The sequence below is a fragment of the Asterias rubens genome, chromosome 7 (assembly GCF_902459465.1).
Source record: "Asterias rubens chromosome 7, eAstRub1.3, whole genome shotgun sequence".
Taxonomy (NCBI): domain Eukaryota; kingdom Metazoa; phylum Echinodermata; class Asteroidea; order Forcipulatida; family Asteriidae; genus Asterias; species Asterias rubens.
The window spans coordinates 18,339,327-18,362,957 of record NC_047068.1 but is presented as its reverse complement, the minus strand read 5'-3'; the positions used below and the strand labels follow the sequence as shown (position 1 = coordinate 18,362,957).

The 23,631-nt window shown below is 37.3% G+C and overlaps 2 long non-coding RNA genes across 2 annotated transcripts; both read right to left on the bottom strand.

The window, feature by feature from the left end:
* Nucleotides 1–5,351: 5,351 nt before the first annotated feature.
* Nucleotides 5,352–12,752, bottom strand: LOC117292129. Its single transcript, XR_004519258.1, has 5 exons — nucleotides 12,664–12,752; nucleotides 8,911–9,029; nucleotides 7,468–7,586; nucleotides 6,595–6,720; nucleotides 5,352–5,611 (listed from the first exon to the last, which is right to left on the bottom strand). It is a non-coding gene; the product is annotated as an uncharacterized LOC117292129 (long non-coding RNA).
* A 6,925-nt stretch (nucleotides 12,753–19,677) lies between these two features.
* Nucleotides 19,678–23,180, bottom strand: LOC117293054. The gene is made up of 4 exons (XR_004519349.1): nucleotides 23,029–23,180; nucleotides 22,199–22,322; nucleotides 21,540–21,670; nucleotides 19,678–20,641 (listed from the first exon to the last, which is right to left on the bottom strand). It is a non-coding gene; the product is annotated as an uncharacterized LOC117293054 (long non-coding RNA).
* Nucleotides 23,181–23,631: the final 451 nt, after the last annotated feature.

Here is a 23,631-nt window from a genome sequence, read left to right as displayed (position 1 = left end):
AAGGGAAGTATGGGTAATTCAAATTACAAGTGAAAGTGCAGAGAATATGCAACAACAGGGGAAGTATGGCAATTTCAAAACACATGTGAAAGTGAAAAGAATTCGCAACCCCAGGGGAAGTATGGGTACAGGTAATTCAAAACACAAGTGAAAGTGTAGAGAATGCGCTACACCAGGGAAAGTATGGGTAAGTCAAAACACAAGTGAAAGTGTAGAGAATAAGCAACAACAGGGGAAGTATGGGTATTTCAAAACACAAGTGAAAGTGTAGATAATACGCAACTTCAAGGGAAGTATGGGTAATTCAAATTACAAGTGAAATTGCAAAGAATATGCAACAACAGGAGAAGTATGGCGATTTCAAAACACATGTGAAAGTGAAAAGAATTCGCAACCCCAGGGGAAGTATGGGTACAGGTAATTCAAAACACAAGTGAAAGTGTAGAGAATGCGCAACACCAGGGAAAGTATGGGTAATTCAAAACACAAGTGAAAGTGTAGAGAATAAGCAACAACAGGGGAAGTATGGGTATTTCAAAACACAAGTGAAAGTGTAGATAATACGCAACTTCAAGGGAAGTATGGGTAATTCAAAACACATGTGGGAGTGTAGAGAATACGCAACACCAGGGAAAGTATGGGTAATTCAAAACACAAGTGAAAGTGTAGAGAATAAGCAACAACAGGGGAAGTATGGGTATTTCAAAACACAAGTGAAAGTGTAGATAATACGCAACTTCAAGGGAAGTATGGGTAATTCAAAACACATGTGGGAGTGTAGAGAATACGCAACACCAGGGGAAGTATGGGTAATTCAAAACACAGGTGAAAGTGTAGAGAATACGCAACACCAGGGGAAGTATGGTAATTCACCACACAGTTGAAAGTGAAAAGAATACGCAACACAAGGGGAGTATTGGTAATTCAAAACACATTTTAATTGATAGAATATTCAACACCAGGGGAAGTATGGGTAATTCACCACACAGTCAGAAGTGTAGAGAATACGCAACATCAGGGGAAGTATGGGTATTTCACCACACAGTTGAAAGTGTAGAGAATACGCAACATAAGGGGAAGTATGGTTATTCAAATCACAATGAAAGTGTACAGAATATGCAACCCTTGACCTCTTCTAAAAACCAACCAATTCGAATGATACAAATCCAATGTCATCTTTGGTATCAAAAAGCAATAAAAAGGGTGTTCTTACTAGATATTTATTATTTTAGGTGGCATGACCAAGCAGAACCTGTTTCTCCAGCCATCATATCATCAACTGGATAGAAGTCCTCATCATCCACCAAGTCCAGACTCCATTGGCTCAAGCAAAGACATCTCAAGGCACCTTTGATGATCTTGAAAGATCCCCAGTTCAAACCTGTTTACTAGAGAACAAAAGAGTGACGTGACCAACAAAAGGCTAAATGATAAGGGGCCCTCATCCCGACGTCTTGAGAGATCTTGCCGAACCAAACGTTTTAGGGACCAACCACTACTTTCCAGCTCGGAATGCGCTAGTATGTATGCATCCAAAAATTGCTTCGCTCTAGCTCATCAAATTTGTAAGGCAATACACCAGTGAAACAAAACACTAGTGGTGCATCTAATTAAACTTCACTGAACAGAGAACATACCTTCCATCGCACCCAGACCAGCAGGACCAACACTTGTTCCAGGCAGCCGAGGGGTTCCACCAACAGGCACAGGTGTTTGCACAACTCTGCGAGTTTTTCAGAGGGTTTGGATGAGGCCCTAACATACATGAAAACCCTCATCAGAATGAGCTGCTCCTACACAATGAGTCAAAAAAATATTTCTGTGGTTTTACCTTGAGCTCTGAAAAATATTCTCAATATCTTTTAGAGCTAAAACCCCCAATGAAAAAGTACAAGTAAGGGAATTTTATCATTTTATTTGATAGAAATTTCCATATCTCTGCAAGATACTGAAATTTCCTTAATTTGCTCAATTACTGACAAATATTAATAACTATACCCATAAGAGAAAAAATCAACACTTTTTGAAAACACTTACAGAGATTTACCAAAACAAAAAACAAATGAGTTTTATCAGTCCTTTTTTGGATAGAAAAGTCCATATCTCTGAAAGATACTGAGATTTCCATAATTTTTGTTATTATGTTTGCCCAATTTCTGAAATAATGACTTTGCTTGCGAGAAAAATCATTATTTTATTTTAAACAATTCTTTTTCATGGTCTCATTCTTTGGTAGGAGCAACTCTTACATTTGAACTAAATAATTTACTTTAATTACACAAAGACATGTGATTCAGACAGGGTGGTTAGGGTTTTCGCTTCAATTCTCATCTACTTTTTCTGCAAATTTTTTTGAAATTTCTCTGAACAGTTTCAATCGGAGTGCTCTCGGACTGGTAAAACTGTTTCCCAAGAAGACAATCAGAGTGCCCTAATTATCTGCAAGGGAAGGTATAAATTATGTTCATCCAAAAAATCGAAAGACAAATTTGTTTTAGACTTTCTCTAAACAGTTTCAATCAGAGCAGTTTCAATCAGAGTGCTCTCTGCCTGGTAATACTGTTTCCCAAGAAGACAATCAGAGTGCCCTGATTATCTGCAAGGGAACAAGTTTCTTTGGTTTTGTGAGGAATTTTTGTTAGTTTTTCATGTATGAATTAATTGAAATCTGAATCATACATCTTTAATGCAGATAAGGGATGGATCTTGGGACAAAGGGGAATTTTTTAGTGATTCACCACCCAGGGAGAAGTGTGGATAAATCTAAACAGAAGTCAAAGTGGTTATTTCACTATACTAAGGGTAGTATGGATATTTTACCACACAAGAGTTAAAGTGTGAGTAGTTCACAACACATGTAGAAGTGTCATTTACCACAGTGTAAGGAATAGGTTGACCACCACACAAGGAAAAGTGTAAGCAATTCACCACTCAAGGGGAAGGGACATCAATCACAGAGTAAAGAATGGGTAGATCACCAGACAAGATTATTGGCACACCCCTGGGACATAGACTAATGTACAAAACTAACTTATTAAATACCTATCATATATTAAGTCACATTTACTTGGACACTGAATTTAAAAAACATGGGTAAATACTTCAGTATGGGTAGATCAGCACAAGTATGAGTAGATCACCACACACAGGCAGTATGCGTAAATCACAACATAAGTGAAGGGAAGAGAATCGCCACACCAGAGGAAGTATGGGTTACTCAAAACTCTTGTGAAATGAAGACAATACGCAACACCGGCCAGGGGAAGTATGGGTAATTCACAACACAGTTGAAAGTGTAAGGAATACGCAACACTAGAGGAAGTATGGGTATAATTCACAACACAATTGAAAGTGTAGGAAACACGACACTAGAGGAAGTATGGGTAATTGAAAGTGTAGGAAACACGACACTAGAGGAAGTATGGGTCATTCAAAACACAGGTGAAAGTGCAGAGAATACTCAAGACCAGGGGAAGTATTGGTAATTCAAAACACTGGTGAAAGTGTAAGAATACGCAACACCACAGGAAGTATGGGTAATTCACCACACAGTTGAAGGTGTAGGGAATACGCAACACTAGGTGAAGTATGGGTAATTCAAAACACAGGTGAAAGTGTAAAGAATTACCAACACCAGGGGAAGTATGGGTAATTCACCACACAGTTGAAAGTGTTAAGAACACGCAACACCAGGGGAAGTATGGATAATTCACCACACAGTTGAAAGTGTAAAGAATACGCAACACTAGAGGAAGTATGGGTATAATTCACAACACAATTGAAAGTGTAGGAAACACGACACTAGAGGAAGTATGGGTCATTCAAAACACAGGTGAAAGTGTAGAGAATACACAACAACAGGGGAAGTATGGGTAATTCAAAACACAGGTGAAAGTGTAGAGAATTTGCAACACCAGAGAAGTATCAGTAATGCGAAACACAGGTGAAAGTGTAGAGATCACGCAACACCAGGGGAAGTATGAGTAATCAAAACACAGGTGAAAGTGTAGAAAATACGCAACACCGGGGGAAGTATGGTAAATTCAAAACACAGTTGAAAGTGTAGAGAATACGCAACACATGGGTAATTCACCACATGTAAAATAGTAATGAAATGTTTACTTATCTACAAGTTTTAATTAAATACACCTTAAATGTGGAGTCAAATCTTCTTTGACACCAAATGAACCTATTTAGACACTAAAGTGTCATCTATTTCAAAAATGTATTTTGACCCCCCCCCCCCCAAAAAAAAAGGGAATTTCCAGAAACAGGCACAGCAAGATTTTGTACTGTGTATTTTCTTCTTTGAAGACACTCAAGTGTCACCTATTTCAGACATGCAACTCTGAATTTTTGCAAAACATTTGACATTTTCAGAAACAAGCACAGCAAGATTTTGTTCTGTGTTTTTTAATTTCCAACGGCTGAGAACACCAAAACCATAAAATCAGCTGACCAGCTGAAAAGTTGCATGGCTGCTAGTTGCTGATGTATGAGATGGGCGAAAACCCCCCTAAAACCCATATGGGGAAAAAGGGGGGGAAAATTCCCATGCCGGCTCCACTATATGGCAACCAAGTTTGTCAACTCCAAACATCAGCACACCTAAATTGAATGGCCTGAATGAATAGTGAGTGAAACATAACTACATACAACTAGGCCTTTGACGTATCAAATCTAAATTTTGATTTGAATGATTCACCACACAAGGAAAGTATGAATGATTCACCATGGGTATAGGTAGATCACCACACAAGGAAAGTATAAATGATTCACCATACAAGGAAAATACAGGTAGATCACTACACAAGGAAAGTATGAATGATTCACCATGGGTAAATATAGGTAGATCACCACACAAGGAAAGTATGAATGATTCACCATGGGTAATTATAGGTAGCTCACCATACATGGAAAGTATGAGTGATTCACCATGGGTAAATATAGGAAGATCACCACACAGGGAAAGTATGAATGATTCACCATGGGTAAGATCACCACACAAGGAAAGTATGAATGATTCACCATGGGTAAATATAGGTAGATCACAATACAAGGAAAGTATGTATGATTCACCATGGGTAAATATAGGTAGATCATCACAAAAGGAAAGTATGAATGATTTACCATGGGTAAATATAGGTAGATCACCACACAAGGAAAGTATGAAGGATTCACCATGGGTAAATATAGGCAGATCACCATACAAGGAAAGTATGAATGATTCACCATGGGTAAATATAGGAAGATAACCACACAAGGAAAGTATGAATGATTCACCATGGGTAAATATAGGTAGATCACCACACAAGGAAAGTATGATTGATTCACCATGGGTAAATATAGGTAGATCACCACACAAGGAAAGTATGAATGATTCACCACTCAGGATGTGCACATTTCAATCTTGCAGACAATGATGCTCTTTCAAGGAAAGCCTTCATTATCTTGGTGATATTATATTAAACCTTCAGATCCATCCCAGATACAAGTAGTTATAAATTCAAAGCTACAAACGCTAAATTACTGTTGACCAACACTGCATCTCCACTGATGATGGCCTTGAACTTGAATGGAGATCCGCCACTCTCTGTCTCGATTAGTTGATCTGTAGAGGATGAAAGACAGGAAAGAGAATTAATGTTAAACAGTTAAGAAAACCTTTAACTAGGTCAATACAACAAACATCTGAACATATTTTAGTCAAAGTATTGTACATCATTGGAATTTAGAAAAGCATATGAATTCTGTTCCAATAGTTTTCAATAAAGACGAAGCATAAGAAACTTTGTAATGAGCTGGTTAATTTCAGGGATGTGAAAAAAATGATGGGCACACGGCGCGTGAAAGCTTGCAAGCGCAAAGCCCACTTACATTAATTTATTTTTGGTTTGAAAGACCCGCAATCTAAGGTGTGCAAATAGTTTTATCTTCATATTCTTATGAACAAAAAATTAAATAAAAAAATTAACACTATGACAGTGATTTTGGCCATGCGTCTAGGCCCAATTTCACAAAGCTGTTGAGCAGAAAAAGGGTAGAATATAATGATTCATACAAACATGCCTCAAAATCGTGTTTTTTTTGTTCTTACTTTGTGAACTTAACACGATTGGCCCTTTTTTTGGTGTCCACAAATTGGTTTTCACGATGATGGGGAAAAAACGTGCAATTTTGAGGTGTATTTGTGTGGATCCTTATGTTCTACAATTAAAACATCTTTTATAACCATATGCATTTCATAACAATCACTTTCAAATGCTTGGGTTTCAACATAAAATGTAATATAATTTGTGATCGAAATAAAATCAAAGTGCACATTTTGTTTTTTTACCCATACACCGATGTGTGTTTGCACTGTATACTCAAGTACTTTCCCGAGTCCTGTGAAACGAATCACAGGCATTTATTACTCGGTTGGGATTCGAACCCACGACCTTTGCAATTCTAGAGCAGTGTCTTACCAACTAGACTACCGAGATTGCCCGGTATCTAGAGGTATTTTGAATCCTATGTTTTGGCAGCAGATATAACGATATAACATGTTTAAATTTGCATCAGGGATAAAGAATATTAACTTTGGTATTTTACCTTTTGACGTTGGTAAAGTTGTCCAAATGCTTCATCTTTCACAGATCAAGCTTATATCTCCGCTGACTGTTTGATGGTCAGCCACTATGGACAAAGATCTGACACTCTCTGTCTGAATTACTTGATCTGTAGAGGATGACAAAAAGTAATGAGAAAAAAAAATTAATATTTATTAACAATTTCTATCTTTGAGTCCAGGAATTTTGCACAGCCAAATATCTGGACTTATCATGCTATTTACACATTAAAGGCTATATGCATGGTATTTGGTCTTTAGCAGTGGGACAATTTTTTCAAGTAAAAGGGCTGGCCATTATGTGCACTCTAATAGACTTCTTATACAATAGCACATAACAAAAACTAGTGCGCATCAGCTCCTGTGGTGCTGCACAGTTTCAACACATAAAGCATGTCCAAATTGAGGCACTTTAATTGTATTAAAGCCTCTAACTTTGAATGGAACATCATGTAAAGTTTGGGTGAACGGATTATGAAGGAGCAATTGCTAGGGAGCAAGGAGCCCTGTCACAAACTGCTCTAAAACCCATCACAAGCTAATTGAGACTGATGTTATACACACACGTCTACCACGTTGAAGGTGTTTCTTCTCCCATACACCGATGTGTGTATAGCAATGTATACTCAGTAATTTCCTGAGTCCTGTGAAAACATATCACAGGCATATATTACTCGGTTGGGATTCGAACCCACGACCTTTGCAATTCTGGAGCAGTGTCTTACCAACTAGACTACCGAGATTGCCCGGTATCTAGAGTTAGTTTGAATCCTATGTTTTGGCAGCGGGTACCGCAACGATATATCAGATGTTTAAAATTGCATCAGAGATTAAGAGTATTAACTTTGGTATTTTACCCTTTGAAGTTGGCGAAGTGGTCCAAATGCTTCATTCTTCACAGATATGCTTCAGTTGACTGTTTAATGGTCAGCCAATATGAACAAAGATCTGACACTCTCTGTCTGAATTATTTGATCTGTAGAGGGTGACAAAAAGTAATGAGAAAAAAATTTACATTTTATTAACAATTTCTATCATTACGTCCAGGAATCTTGCACAGCCAACTATCTGGACTTAACATGTTATTTACACACTAAAAGCTATATGCATGATATTTGGTCATTAGCAGTGAGACAATTTTTCAAGTAAAAGGGCTGGCCATTATGTGCACTCTAATAGACTTCTTATACAATAACACATAATAAAAACTAGCGCGCATCAGCTCCCGTGGTGCTGCACAGAAGCTTCCAACAAATTGAGGCACTTTAATTGTATTAAAGCCTCTAACTTTTGAATGAAACATCATGTAAAGTTTGGGTGAACAGATTATAATTGCTAGGGAGCAAGGAGCCCTGTCACAAACTGCTCTTAAACCCATCACAAGCCAATTGAGACTGATGTAATACACACACATCTACCACTGATCTCATCGTATTGCATTTTTAAAATAATTTGATCAAGTTTTTTGCATTTTTTTATAATTTGATTCAAGGAGTATAACTTTATTAGGTGTGATCTCTGGATGCTGTGTGGAACCCAATATAAACATTTATTGTCTTTAAGTGCACACCAAACACATTTTTTAAAGATAGAAAATACCGTTTGTGCGAAACTTCTACTGAACATGAAGGTGTTTCTTCTCCTACATCAAAATGCAGTGTATGGACTGTTCAAAGCCATTTTCCAGTTTCGAGTTACCATTGTGGCAATGATAATTTCAAAGGATGACCCAAGATGCTTCAAAAAAATTCACAAAAATAAGACTGCGGGTGGACATTTTATTTTCATTACAGATGTGATGTGGTTTTGACAAACAAATGTTTTAAATCAACACCAATGTACCTGGTGGTTGCATTTTTAACAAAACGCCATTGATATTGAATGATGGGGGACAATTTACTCACGCACAGGAGCATTTCCAAACTATTGGTACTGATTGCAAACAGTAGGTCTTCACTATAGGCACTGACTCATACATTTTCTTTATCATTAACAATTTTGTATCATACCTTTGAAATTATTTTTGTCTATTTTTTTTTACCCATACACCGATGTATAGCAATGTATACTCAGTAATTTCCTGAGTCCTGTGAAAACATATCACAGGCATATATTACTCGGTTGGGATTCGAACCCACGACCTTTGCAATTCTAGAGCAGTGTCTTACCAACTAGACTACCGAGATTGCCCGGTATCTAGAGTTAGTTTGAATCCTATGTTTTGGCAGCGGGTACCGCAACGATATATCAGATGTTTAAAATTGCATCAGAGATTAAGAATATTAACTTTGGTATTTTACCCTTTGAAGTTGGTGAAGTGGTCCAAATGCTTCATCCTTCACAGATATGCTTCAGTTGACTGTTTAATGGTCAGCCAATATGAACAAAGATCTGACACTCTCTGTCTGAAATACTTGATCTGTAGAGGGTGACAAAAAGTAATGAGAAAAAAATTAACATTTTATTAACAATTTCTATCATTAAGAAAAGAAAAGTGTTTGATTTAAAAATTTGTTTTAAATCTTCTTAATCCCCAATGCAAATTTAACACTAGACATTGAGAGTTTGTGAACAAACTCTAGGTGTTCGGGTCACAGGAGTAAATTCCTGGATTCAAAAAACAAATATTACACCTAGAATTGCAATAGGTTGTTGGTTCTAATCCCACTCTGTGATTATTTTCACAGAGCTCGAGTAAGTACTGAGTATACAGTGCTGACACACATCAATCAGTGTATATGGGTAAAATCAAAATGAATATTCCTTTTCCCCGACTCAAACTTATCATTTATTAAATGGTGTTTGAAGCTTTGCATGGTGTGGAGAATAAGAGCAACTATAAATATAAATATTAATAGTAAACTTGCGGGTACCACCATGGGTTAAACTCTTTTGGAGTAGTGGCGGCTCTGAAAAGAGCCGGTTTGGTCTCGACGTTTCGAACAGTATACTCTGCTTGTCTTCAGGAGAACCGGCTTTCAGAGCCACCACTCCTCCCAAAAAATGTTTACCCATGGTTGTACCCGCAAGTTTACTATTAATATTTATAGTTGCTCTTAACATCTATTAAATCATTGCACTACCCGCTGCTAAACATTGGGCTCGAAGTGCCTCTAACCAACAGGCAATCTGGGTGGTCTAGATGGTCTGACACTTCTCTAGAATTGCAAAGGCCGTGGGTTGGAAATCGAATCCCATCCAATAGCATCCGTCAATATATCGAAAATACTCATAAACTCGATATTTTAGTGACATCAAAATCGCTGATGTCTATTTTTTTAAATTAATTTTTGATATATCAAAATGTGTTAATATTAGCAAAATTGTGATGTCGTTAGTGGACCAAGCCGTTTGTCTGTTAAGAGCGCCAGGTCATTACCACCAGTGAAGACTGGGTCCGAACACTGTTATTCCTATTAACAAATACCTTTTCAACAAAATAAACAACTAAAACTCTCTAGGCGAAACTTCCAGACATGTTCAGGGGCCATATTTAGCTTTTGATGGTTTCCAGCTCTTTCGTGCAATAATCATATTACTGAAAGTTTGAGACCAGTGACTCTTTAAAGGAGTGGTCTGATAAGCTCCCTCACTGGGGTCAAAGGAGGCAAATGATTGGACGATAGCTGTTCTTTGTGGGTAAAACGCGCGCATGAGCTGAGCGTCCATGTAGCATGTTGCTGTAAACAGGACCATATAGGCCAAATGAGTTTATACGCATGCACCTGTTACATCGAAATTGATTTATTTTCAGCATGTATGTACGCGCATGTGTGCGAAGTTGCAATGAAACGTACAAAACGAATAAGCATGCAATAGAGTGCAAAGCGCAAACTAGTTGCACACAATGTATGCTGGTTGTGGGGCCATTTATTCAATTATTTTCCAAAGCGGGTCCTTTATCATCCATTAATACATCCCCACGTGGTTAGGTTTTGACCAATCAGAGATTGGAAACTGTCAAAGGGAAAAACTTGATATTGAATTTTCGATATATCGGTTATGAAAAAAAACTGACATCGATGGACGTTAGCATCCAAGAAATATGCTGTAATGAGTATACTCCTCCAAAGGTACTCGGCACAGTCCACTTCTGGATATAAAACTGAAGTATTTTGGGTAAAAGCCAACAAGCAAGAAGTAAACAAAGTTTGCAAATTAAAAAAAGATTGCAGCTTGCGCAAATTGAAAAAAAGGGTAATTTCCAAAGATTGCGTCATCTTCAAAGATTGTGCCAATCTCTTTACAAGCAAGTCAGTTCAGGATGTGTCTATCGGAGATGTCAAATCTTTATCTTCACAAAATAATGTCATCAGAGGATAAAAATCAACAATTTCAAACTCTCCTTCCGATAGTTCCGACCACAGGGAATATGTTCAGCTTCCTCAATAAGATTAGAAATATGAGAAAATAGGCTGTAAACTTGCTTGCAATAGTACGAGACCTTTCTACCCTGGAGAACATTGTATGCAACATCAGAGGAGTCCAACCTGGGCTAGGCATAGGGCCAAGAAGCGGAGGGAGTTCTGCATTAGTTTCGCACTGTCTGCCCATCGATTGTGTATTTGATTAATAATGCCACATATTACATAACATTTCAAAAACTTTTTTCAAAAGTTGACTTTCATTTTTCTTGAATAAAAATAAAGTTTGTAAAGAAAAGTTACATAACTAGCCCAGTTCCTTGTAGTTGGAACTCAAAGATCGCATTATTTAAAATTGTTAAATTTCCTCCTTTGGTGTTAATATTTTGTGAAAAGAAAATTTAAATTAGCTAGTTCCGATCCCACGTCGTGCACTAACTTCCGTGTAAACACTTTTTTGCACTGATCACTGGCGGCCTACTATTTGCAGCCAAATCGCTGTCAACCTGCGTTAACCAAACACTAAGCAGATGGATAATAGTCAGTGAGCAATTTACACAAAGCGCAGACCTATGCGATACCGAGCATTGAAGTGTTGTGCTAAGACTTCATGAGCCGGAAGCGTTTTTTTTTTCCCTAGGACAAATGAGGCCACTTTTTACCATAAATTAGCGCATGCTAACCGTCCCAAGAAAAAAAATATACGCACGTAGGTAAGCGCCCTCTGTTGTCCGCACATGTACAGGAAGCACTGTGAAAAAGCAAGACGGCGGCAGTCGATTTTGCTGCACGCTTAGATTTTTTTTTTTTTTACAAGAAAACAACCTTGATATTTGTAACCGAAATTCAACCGGAAATTTATGAAAATTCTATTTGAGCTGGAATATTTTATGCCTCCTGGATTTTAAAATGTATATTGGAGGAGTTGAAGGCGAGTTAACGGCACCTACCCTGTTTTGACGGCGAATAGCGGCAAGACAATGCACTGTACTCAAAGCCATGCGCACTTGGGCTCACACTATCAAGTGGTACACAATGATCAACATCGCTAGTGCAGGACTATGACATTTTTCGGATATAATTTCTTCCATGGATATATTCGTTAGCTGTGAACTCGTTGAGAATATAGTGAGGGACACTGTGAATATATGAACGGAATTTCAGCTTCTCAAATCAGGTAAAAAATAAAGAAAATTGTATGTAGTCAAACTTGTGTTCGCATTGTTAAGAACCTTTATACCCAGGACGTCAGTGCAGTGGCACTGACTGACATCCTACCAGGGCTATTACATAACAAGACAAGAATAAATATTTACTACAAGGAAGGAAGAAGAGTGACATTGACAAGTGTGCGAAGTGAAAGTGACTGGGTAAATTTTAAATAGTTTTGGACAACATGGTGGTTAGTGAGTGTCGTTCCATGTCTTTTAGGTATTAAAGAACTGCAGTGGGTACAAGCTTCGGGCATGTCAACACACACACGTGTGTTTCGAAGACTGCCGCCACACTGAAGAGTGAGCCTATATACCGCCACACACTAACCGCCCCACTGAACAAAGCCAACAGTCACGCTCTAGACACTGAACAGAAAGCCAATGCAAATGTTTGCTATTTTTTTTAGCCGTTTTGAAACCTCATATTCACCTTAGTAACCATTCCAATTCATTCTACAAATAAAATTCAACTCACCTCGCTCACTTTGCAGTGTTTTCGCCAATCGATTTGGCACAAAAAATACGGATTAACTGAAGAGAAAACTTCGTCTTTTCTTGTCAGCCATTTTGTCTTCGTGCAATAGACCAATCGCCTCACCGAAAAAAATGTGCTTGTCAATGTTGCCTGATAACTTGACGTCACACGACCGGGCTCATAAATAACAAAGACAGGGGACCAGTCTAATATTAAAGGTAACGTGACTACTTTGCATATTCACGAAAACAATAGTCCAGTCAAGTATTTTATTGCGAGAAGCACCTTTTTTCCGGGATGGTCCCAAATTATAAACAAATTATTTATCCCGTAAATATGGGTTTTAAGGTTAAAATATTTACATTTGATTTGATTTGGGAAATATGTACGGGGGGAAGAAAAAGTTGTGAGTTTTACCATCCCTTATTATAGGAACCATGAACTATAAAGCTTATTGCCTATTAGTGAAAGGAAGCCACCCCCCCCCCCCCCCCCTCTTCACCGCGACCTTATAAAAATGTCAGATAAACTACCTGATATTTGATAACCAGCGCTGGCCAATTTCAAAGAGCTGCTTAACAGAGAATGTATCTTGGCTATATTCTGCTTAGCAGAATTATAGGTCTTTGATGATTGATTTTATTACCAGAGACCAATCTTCTTTGCTTGATAATGCAACAGCGCCACCTACCAATCTCGCCTGTCCAGGACATGGAGTTTATGAACAGCTGAGCCCAATTTCATAGAGCTGCTAAGCACACAAATTTGCTTAGCATGAAATTTCTTCCTTGATAAAAACAGGTTTACCAACCACATTTCCACGTGATTTTCAGGATAAGAAAATAACAACTGAATACCAGTTATAATTGCAATATGCAACCTATGGAAATTTGGTTGGTAATCCTGGTTTTATCAAGGTAGAAATTTCATGCTAAGCAATTGTTTGTGCTTAGCAGCTCTATGAAATATGGCACAGGAGACTAGTCTTAATCTGAACATGGTACATATGGTATTCTGGAAGCTAATGGTAACAATGGTAACATTTATCTGCTAAGCATAATTTGTTTTGCTTATTTTTGTGCTTAAAAGTGTCTCTTCAAAATTCAGGGACTGTCATTGTGTTAAAGGGATGCTTTTTCTGAAGCATTCAAATTTGTATGATTTTTATAATCCGGGAATTGTTAACCAAAATATAATTTTTTATCCTGACTTCACTTGCAAGTGGGTTACAAAATAATCACTTGGCAAGAAATGGGCTATGGGGGTGGGGGGGGGGACAAAGTTGAATGTTTACAGGGTGGCCAAAGAAGGTCTCAAATTCAAAAGAAACTGGACCAAATGTCATAAACCTGTGAAGGAAAAATTTCTGCAATACTTTGTTGGGCTTAACATGACCAAGTAAATTTAAATAATTATGTTTGCCATCATGATCCTATGTATTAAATAAAGTTGCCAATACATTAAAAAACAAATAATGAATGTTTTTCATTCGTGCAATGGTGCGAATATGTTCATTCGTTGAAAGCTGGAATGTTCCATTCAACTCGGCTCCGCCTCGTTGAATAGAACATTCCATCTTTCAACTCATGAACATATTCGCACCATTGCACTCATAAACATTCATTATGTGTATACTGTGAATAATTAACAGTAGTGCCCCGGTCTTCAAACGTGACAAGTAAGCCAAAAGATTTGTGTTTGTCACCCTATGCATTCAACAATGTTGCCAACACATCAAAAGTCACTGAATAATTAACAAGCTTGAGTGTCTTCTCGATTAAAGTTGTTATGTACTCTTTTATTATTTTAACAACAGATACCTCAAAATACAGACATTCAACTTATTACAATGTTGCTCTTTACTTTTCGGCAACTTTACATAGTCCCACAAGATTAACAACCAGAGATAAAACTCAGTGATGAGAACCTCTGGAAAACCTTGTGGCTGCCACCAAATTTGTAACTCTTTATGGTATGCTTTTTGATAATAACTAAAATGTGACATTTTTATAGCATACATTTTACAAACATTCAATATAAAATCTGCTGCTCTTCACTTTTCGGCAGCTATAAATAGTCCCACAGGATTAAACACTAGAGATAACACCCAATGAGCAAACAACTTGTGGCTGCCCAAAAATTGTAACTCTTTATGGTTTGCTTTTTGATATCAACCAAAATTGGCTAATATTTTTAAAATAATTATACTAGCTGTGTTCTAAACTGAAGTTGCAAGCTAGAATGATCCATGGGCATATAGACCTTCTTCTGGTAGCAATTTTCCAAAGACCATCTTTTGTCCCTCCCCAAACCCTTTGGAATGCTTTTTGATCAGACACATTTTTGCATGCTATACAAATGCAACACAGGCAAATAATACAATTATTTTTAAGTAAACACAACAAAGTATTAATAAAAGAGAAATGAAAGCAACGTTTTCATGTAAATTGAGTTCTGTCTCAAAATGAGATTTTCTGAGCAAAAACCTCTGGAAAACCTTGAGGTTGCCAGAAAATTGTAACTCTTTGTGTTTGCTTTTTGATAGCACCCAAAATTGTCTGATATTTTTCAAATAATTATATTAGCTGTGTTCTAAACTGAAGTTGCAAGCTAGAATGATCCATGGGCATATAGACCTTCTTCTTGTAGCAATTTTCCAAAGACCATCTTTTGTCCCTCCCCAAACCCTTTGGAATGCTTTTTGATCAGACACATTTTTGCATGCTATACAAATGCAACACAGGCAAATAATACAATTATTATTAAGTAAACACAACAAAGTATTCATAAAAGAGAAATTAAAGAAAAGTTTTCATGTAAATTGAGTTCTGTCACAAAATGAGATTTGCTGAGCAAAAACCTCTGAAAAACCTTGAGGTTGCCAGAAAATTGTAACTCTTTGTGGTTTGCTTTTTGATAGCAACCAAAATTGTCTGATATTTTTCAAATAATTATATTAGCTGTGTTCTAAACTGAAGTTGCAAGCTAGAATGACCCATATGGGCATATAGACATTCTTCTTGTAGCAATTTTCCAAATACCATTTTTTGTCCCTCCCCAAACCCTTTGGAATGCTTTTTGATCAGACACATTTTGCATGCTATACAAATGCAACACAGGCAAATAATACAATTATTATTAAGTAAACACAACAAAGTATTCATAAAAGAGAAATTAAAGCAAAGTTTTCATGTAAATTGAGTTCTGTCACAAAATGAGATTTGCTGAGCAAAAACCTCTGAAAAACCTTGAGGTTGCCAGAAAATTGTAACTCTTTGTGGTTTGCTTTTTGATAGCAACCAAAATTGTCTGATATTTTTCAAATAATTATATTAGCTGTGTTCTAACTGAAGTTGCAAGCTAGAATGACCCATATGGGCATATAGACCTTCTTCTTGTAGCAATTTTCCAAATACCATTTTTTGTCCCTCCCCAAACCCTTTGGAATGCTTTTTGATCAGACACATTTTGCCTGCTATACAAATGCAACGCAGGCAAATAATACAATTACTTTTAAGTAAACACAACAAGGTATTAATAACAGAGAAATGAAAGCAAAGTTTTCATGTAAATTTAGTTCTTTCACAAAATGAGATTTGCTGAGCAAAAACCTCTGGAAAACCTTGAGGTTGCCAGAAAATTACAACTCTTTGGGGTTTGCCTTTTGATAGCAACAAAAATTGTCTGATATTTTTCAAATAAGTATAATTATTAGCTGTGCATGTTCTAAACTGAAGTTGCAAGCTAGAATGACCCATATGGGCCCATAGACCTTCTTCTGGTAGCAATTTTCCAAATACCATCTTTTGTCCCTCCCCAAACCCTTTGGAATGCTTTTTGATCAGACACATTTTGCATGCTATACAAATGCAACACAGACAAATAATACAACTACTATTAAGTCGACACAACAAAGTATTCATAAAAGAGAAATGAAAGCAAAGTTTTCCTGTTAATGGGAGACTTTCTGGGACGATAGAGGGCAGCATACTTACCGGGTAAATCCATTGTTCTCAGAATTATGCGCATGTTCAGAACTATGTAAACAATGGAAATTTACCCGGTATGTCTGCTGCCACCTAGCGTTGGAAAGTCTCCTATTGAGTTCTGTCACAAAATGAGATTTGCTGACCTATAATGTCGATGATCAACACAGTGTGCAGTCTTGTGGGTTTTTCCCAGTTAATTTATGACAATACTTTGCATGTCATTGGGATAACATTGGAAAGATATTGTCAAAAACTGTTTTATAAAAAGAGAAGTTTAATCTCATTTTGATTTGAGCTCATATAAAAGGAATGTTCATTAGTTTTAGAGAACAATAATCATCTATTATAAACCTCATAAATATATTTCTGAATCTGATTGGTTAAAAGTGGAGTCATTGAAATAGCTGGGCCTCCGGATTCTATCAAGATGACATTATAATTAACTGTGCCTGGGGCACAGCAATCGACTGCGCCCGCCCTGAAAATAATTAAACACCCCAGCCGCAACACACATGTATTAAAAGTCAAGGCCTATGCTGTGGGCCTTGTTAGTTCAGGAAATCATTTAACTAATCAGATTCCAAGAATTTATATTATTTGGTTTATAAAAGAAATATTCACTGCTAAATATTCTGGGCACAGTTAAAATTATAGGCCCTCGTTGATGTTAACACCATGGTTTTGACATCATCGAGGGCCTATAAATTTAATAAATATAAATGTACCCCTCATGCTTTGTAACTGAGCCAACAGTCTTCCTCCAGTGGTGTAACCTGTACCCAATTGCATAGAGGTGCTTAATCACATAAACTAGCTTAGCAAAAAGATTATGCTACAAGAATAAGGTTTTAAGGCAAAACTACCATGTCGCATGTATAACTTTGGACTGGTATCCCGCTCGTTGCTGCTAAGCAGACAATTTTAAGCACCTCTATGAAAGTGGGCCAAGGGGGTGTTCAGAAACCTTGCCCCCCCCCCCCCGCCCCTAAAAAAAAATGGATTGAAAGCACTAAACTGAATTTGATAGCCCCCCCCCCCCCCCCCAAATATGAAATTTTCCTTGCTTACCCCCTTTCCAAATAAAAATGTCTGGCTACACCGCTCATTGTATATAAAGACCTGTGATCATACCCATACTCTTTTCTGACTCATTTTAAAGATTGTTGAACCATATCTTCATCTAGGATAATGGTTTGCAAATTTATCACTTGGCTAATAAAAGGTGCATTCGCTGAATTTGGTTATGATCACAAAACAAAGGGAACATGGCCATATTCCAAAAAGGGTCTGTAGTCTAAATTGGTTCAAATAGTTTCAAAAATAGTCACAATGACATGGCAGTAGAAGTTTCCAGAAAACAGATGACAAAAATGCATACAATCACTACACACAAATCACTGTCCAGTTTACGCTCACGAACACACACAATCACCATCCAGTTCTACTTAAATCCAATGCCAACAGTTTCCAGTCACAACTACTGCCATGTTAAAACAACTATGTCTTAGATCATTGGATTATGTCAATTCACACTCCAGTTAGTTGCTGCAAGCTTGAAAAACGCTGTCAACTTTAAATCTATGTACGAGATAATGAGTTGGACATAAAGTATCATGATGTACAATAGTCGTACGTAAATAATAAGTCTCACATACGATTTAATATTAAGTCATACATATCAAATAAGACAAATGTATGAAAATTAATCATATGTATGAGACAATAAAGTATACGTACGAAGTGGTCAGTTGTACATGATACATGAAAAAATAGTACACAAGACCTTGTGTACATATAGTAGTTACAAAAGGTAATAACTCATGTGTACGAGAAGTGACCCGTACACAGTACATGAGTTATCATTAATAATGTGTAATACCAATAGTTAGACTGCATATAGCAGCTAACTAGAGAGTCATACGCCTGAGCAGTGATTCAGGCGTATAAAACAATGAAAAACTAACCATCTCGTACTGTGATTTCAGAAAAACTAATTTTTTTCAAGTTTGCAGCATCTTTTTTTTGGATAGAATTTCCTTTGCTTGTTGTCTTAATACAGTCCCAAATGGCCAAATTCACCTTTTGAAATAGTCTCTTTTGGTTGTAGTAAAACTACCATTAGATCTGTTATCTTTTCTTAACTGTTCTTATCTAAAACCAATTCTTGGATTAAAGGAGAGAGTGATATAGACTACAGGTCTTTGATCTCAAAATACCCTCTGAGGGAGCAAATGTTTTACATTATTGGTTTAAATCAAAGTGCACCCCCCCCCACCCAACACCACTGGACAGAAGGCTTTTTGACTCAGTTGGTATTAATTAAAGGAACACGTTGCCTTGGATCGGTCGAGTTGGTCTTTGTAAGCGTATGTAACCGTTTGTTATAGATTGCATATAGTTAGAAAGATATTCTAAAAGTAGAATATAATGATCCACACAAGAATCTTTCGAAATTGCGTGGTTTTCCTTTTACCTTGTCGACAAACACGGTCGGCCATTTATACGAGTCAAATTTTTGACTCCCATAAATGGCCGACCATGTTAGTTCGCAAAGTAAAAGTAAAACCACGCAATTTCGAGGCAAATATGTGTGGATCATTGTAATCTACTTTTTAAACATCTTTCTAACCATATGCATTTTATAACAAACGGTTACAAACGCTATTCAAAGACCAACTCGACCAATCCAAGGCAACGTGTTCCTTTAATAGTTATTAGTTATAGTTGTACTTCTTTACAAAGCTTAGACCAACGTATGATTTTCCTATAATAGTTTATAGGCACTGGACATGTTTGGTAATTGTCAAACATCAGCATTCTCACTTGATGTATCAAAATATAGGTATAAATTTATAAATCTGTGAAAATGTTGGTACATTTGGTCAACTGCAAGAAAATAAACACCCTTGTTGCACGAAATTTGTGCTCTTTTAGAACCTTGAGAAAGAAGGCAGGCCTGAAGTCTTTCTCCGATTCAAATATTTTAGAGAGAAATTAACTTTTTTTTTAAATTTGTACCCACAGAGAGTCGTTTTTCACAATGTTGTATCACCGGCTCTCCCATGCTCGTTTCGAGTAAGTTTATTATGCTAATTAATATTGTGAGTAATTACCAAACATGTCCACTGCCTTTAACTGCATATTAAAGGGACACGTTGCCTTGGATCAGGCGCTTTTGCCTGTAAAAAGTGCTTAAAACATTTGTTATGAGATAAAAATGGTTGGAAAGATGTTCTAAGAAGTATGCCTGTGTGGTTTCCTGTTTGCTTCATGAACTAAACACGGTCCGCCATTTTGTGGAGTCAAAACATTTGTACTACAAATTGGTGGACCATGTTATAGTTCACAAAGTAGAACCACACAATTGCATGGCGAATTTGTGTAAATCAATGATTTGTAAACCAAAACGCTCAATCGAGGGTAACGTGTCTCTATAAACTTTTTCCCCAAGGGTCTTTTCTGCCTTTCTTATGCAGTTACCATAGGGAAACAAAACACCAGAAATGCACTTTTTTGATCGGACAATTTTGAAAATTTGTTGAAATATTTGTGTTTGTTACTTTTGCAACTGCATTTTGAATGGCAGAAAAAACCTAAAGGAGGCAAGTACTAGATTCAATATCACCAGGGCCCAATTTCATAGAGCTGTCTAACGGCCAACTTTGTGCTTACTGTGCAAGTTTCCATTTCATAGCGCTGCTATTAAACTGTAAGCACACAAAAAGTTACGCAAACCTTTTGGTGCTTACCTTTTGGTGCAAAAAGTTACGCAAACCTTTTGGTGTGAAAATGAATGACGTAAACAATACAAAGAAAAGGTGAATGCGCAAGATGGCTGCCTAATGCCACAATAAGCATGAAAAGTTGTTGCCATTAAGCAGTGCTATGAAATTGGGTCCAGGTTTGTCCTGAAGCAGTGGAAAGCAACTGAGAAGATCGAGACGGCACTCTGTTCATCTTGTGGTAGATGATCTTGAAACTAGGAGTCTCTGTGAAAGAAATGGAGGAATAAGACAAGTGAACTTTGAGCCTGATTAACAAACAGTGACATTTAAAGAAATTGCAATAAATAACCCCAGAAAGACTAAAGACTAGAATTTTGTTTTAAAAGGAAACAACCCAACACAGCAGTATGCAAAACTTTTGAAAAAGGTGAAACAACAAGTTAAAGTGAAGGTTAAATTGTAAAAAACAAATGTTTCCTTTTTGAAAAACCAAAAACCCCCAACTAATTAAAATTAAGGGTTAGGCGATCAAGCGAAATGAGTCTTTTTTAGACCCGAGTAATTAATCAATTTTTTTGTACGTTTTAAAATAGCATGGTCAATGCTTTAATACTGTTAAATCCCATGTTGATTCCACTTTTGGTTCGAAAGTTGTGAAAGTAGAAACACCCAAGTATGCGAAAGAATATTTTCTTTCAATGCTAATTTGAACCCCTTTTTGATGTTATTTATCAGAAGGAAGTTGCCCAAAATAAAATAAGACATTTTGAGATTTAAGTACAAACAAACAACTTTTTGAAAATTGTACCCTTATATTGGCCTGTTTTGACTTGTTTCTCCTCCATACTGATATTTCTGACAAATGAAACCATTTAGCGTGATAGCATCACATGGTGCGTTCGATTAGCATTGCCGGGTTGGCCGTGCGGTGCTCATTCGGATGAGCCCCTGACAAGAGCTAAAACGAATGATCACTCGCCATCTCGTGGTGACGTCATGCACATCGGGCCAGCCCCAAGTTACCCGTTCCACAAGCAGGGCACTTAGGGCTGACCCGAGTGAGCTCCTGGAATGACGTCAAAGCTATTCAAACGTAACAGGGCAGATCAGGGTCAACCTAAAGAAGCTAATCAAACGCACCCACTGTTATCTTTAGTTTTACCTTTATAGATCAAAGTACGGATAAATCATGTATCACAAGAATGAAGAGTCATCAACATCAGGGTCTCAGAGCACCACCTCCTTAGAAAAATGAAATCATCCCAGTGCCTTTATGCATCTTGTATCAAACTCCTGTGAACAAATTGGGGTACTTTTTAAATTGTTAACCAGGGGCGGATCCAGGATTTTTCAAACATGCGCGAATCAGGGATTTGTTTAAGAATAAAAGCACGTGCCAGGCATGTGCAGGGTCAAATTTTATGGCTCTGCTTACTGTCAGCAAAGAATTAGCCCTTATGGTAGCTTACTTCGAGCATATTTTGCATATTAGCAAGGTATTTATGCCTGTGCATAATCCACACTGGCATTCAGCTAAGTACGAAAATTCGGTGCTTGCACAGTAGTATGCAGTACCACAATTAAACAAAAATTTTCAATTAAGATGCACTGCCGACTTCAAAATGTTAATTTACAATGAAGGTTAACCCAGGGGAAAAAAGTGGGGAGGGGGGAAACAATCCTTCCCCCCCCCCACCCCTCTCTCTCTCCTTTATTTCCGACAAAAACAAGGGGGGGTCCGCACCTGAATTCAAAAGAAGAGGATGTTCCAGGGCAAACAAAAGAAGAAGAAAAAACACGTGTTTCAATAAAGAATTTTACCTTCAAGGATCACAGCAGTAAACCTACATCCCACACATGGTAGACTGATCAAAAGCACCAACTGCTTGGGTGAATGGCATCATCTCAGTTACTGGTCCTGAACGCTCCACATGTCACCAAGTTACTGTGAAATAAATGAGGATTTGGTTTCATTACAAAACAAAGCATTTCAAAGAAACAGGACACGTTTGGTAATTGTCAAAGACCAGTAATCTCACTTGGTGTATACCAACATACACATAAAATAACAAAACTGTGAACATTTAGGCTCAAGTGGTCCTTGAAGTCGAAGAGAATAATGAAAGAAAAAACATCCTCTTTGCACAAATTTGTGTGCTTTCAGATGCACAATTAAAGGCTTCAGCTGAAGTCTATTATTATTTGAGTGAGAAATTACCTTTCTCTGAAAATCTATGCAACTTCAGAGGGACTCATTTCCTCACAATGTTTTGAACTATCAAACGCTCTCCATTGCTCGTTACTAAGTAAAAAATTTTGCCAACATCAAACATTACACCGAAAGAGTGCCACTTCATCGGGTAAGTTAAATCATCTGAGCGACAGGTTCTCAAAGCTTCTCATGCCAAAGTGCTAATAATGAGGTATTGGTTTACTTACAGGAACTCGTGCCTTGGATAGGATGAGTTGGTCTATAAAAAGCTTTTGGAACCGTTTGTTATGAAATGCATATGGTTAGAAAGATGTTTTAAAAGTAGAATACAATGATCCACACAAATTTGCCTCTTAATTTGCGTTTTCCTTTTACTTTGCGAACTAGCATGGTCAGCCATTTATGGTTGTAAAAAAAAAAAAAAAATCTTCAATTTTACCTTCTGCAGCTAAATAGTACATCCTTCATGGAAGGCAGGTGTCACAAGAAGCCAAACTCATTAACATCAGGTTGCATAGAGCACCACCTACTTACATCATCCAACCTACAAAAAAGCTCAAAATTACCAAACTGCTGTGAAAAAAAGGGAAATTGTTGTTTCATTAAACTACTCAAAATAATTGTAAGCATAAAAAAATTGTAACAAGCAATGGAGAGCTGTTGACAGTAATTGATACCCAAGTTACTGAAGGAGTAATTGGCCAGTAGGTCTTACATCTTGAAGTGAAGAAGATTTCAGTTGAAAAAAAAAGAAAAACGTCCACAATAAATGTTGGTTGAAGAAAAGTCTGCCAAGTGAACTGTCATCTGGAGTTTGAAGAATGAAGAACTCCAGACGAAAGATAGTGACGACAAAGCGTTAATGACAATCTTGGAGGTTAATGGTGAAGAAAGGCCCATGATGGAGGAGAACTGACATCTTCTTCTAGGTCCAAACCAGACACTGACAGATGTTGAGCCAGCTTAATTAGCCTGGGGTGTAGTTTATTGTCATATTCCAGGACAACATAGTTCCATCAGGGGGGGGGGGGGTAACTTAATG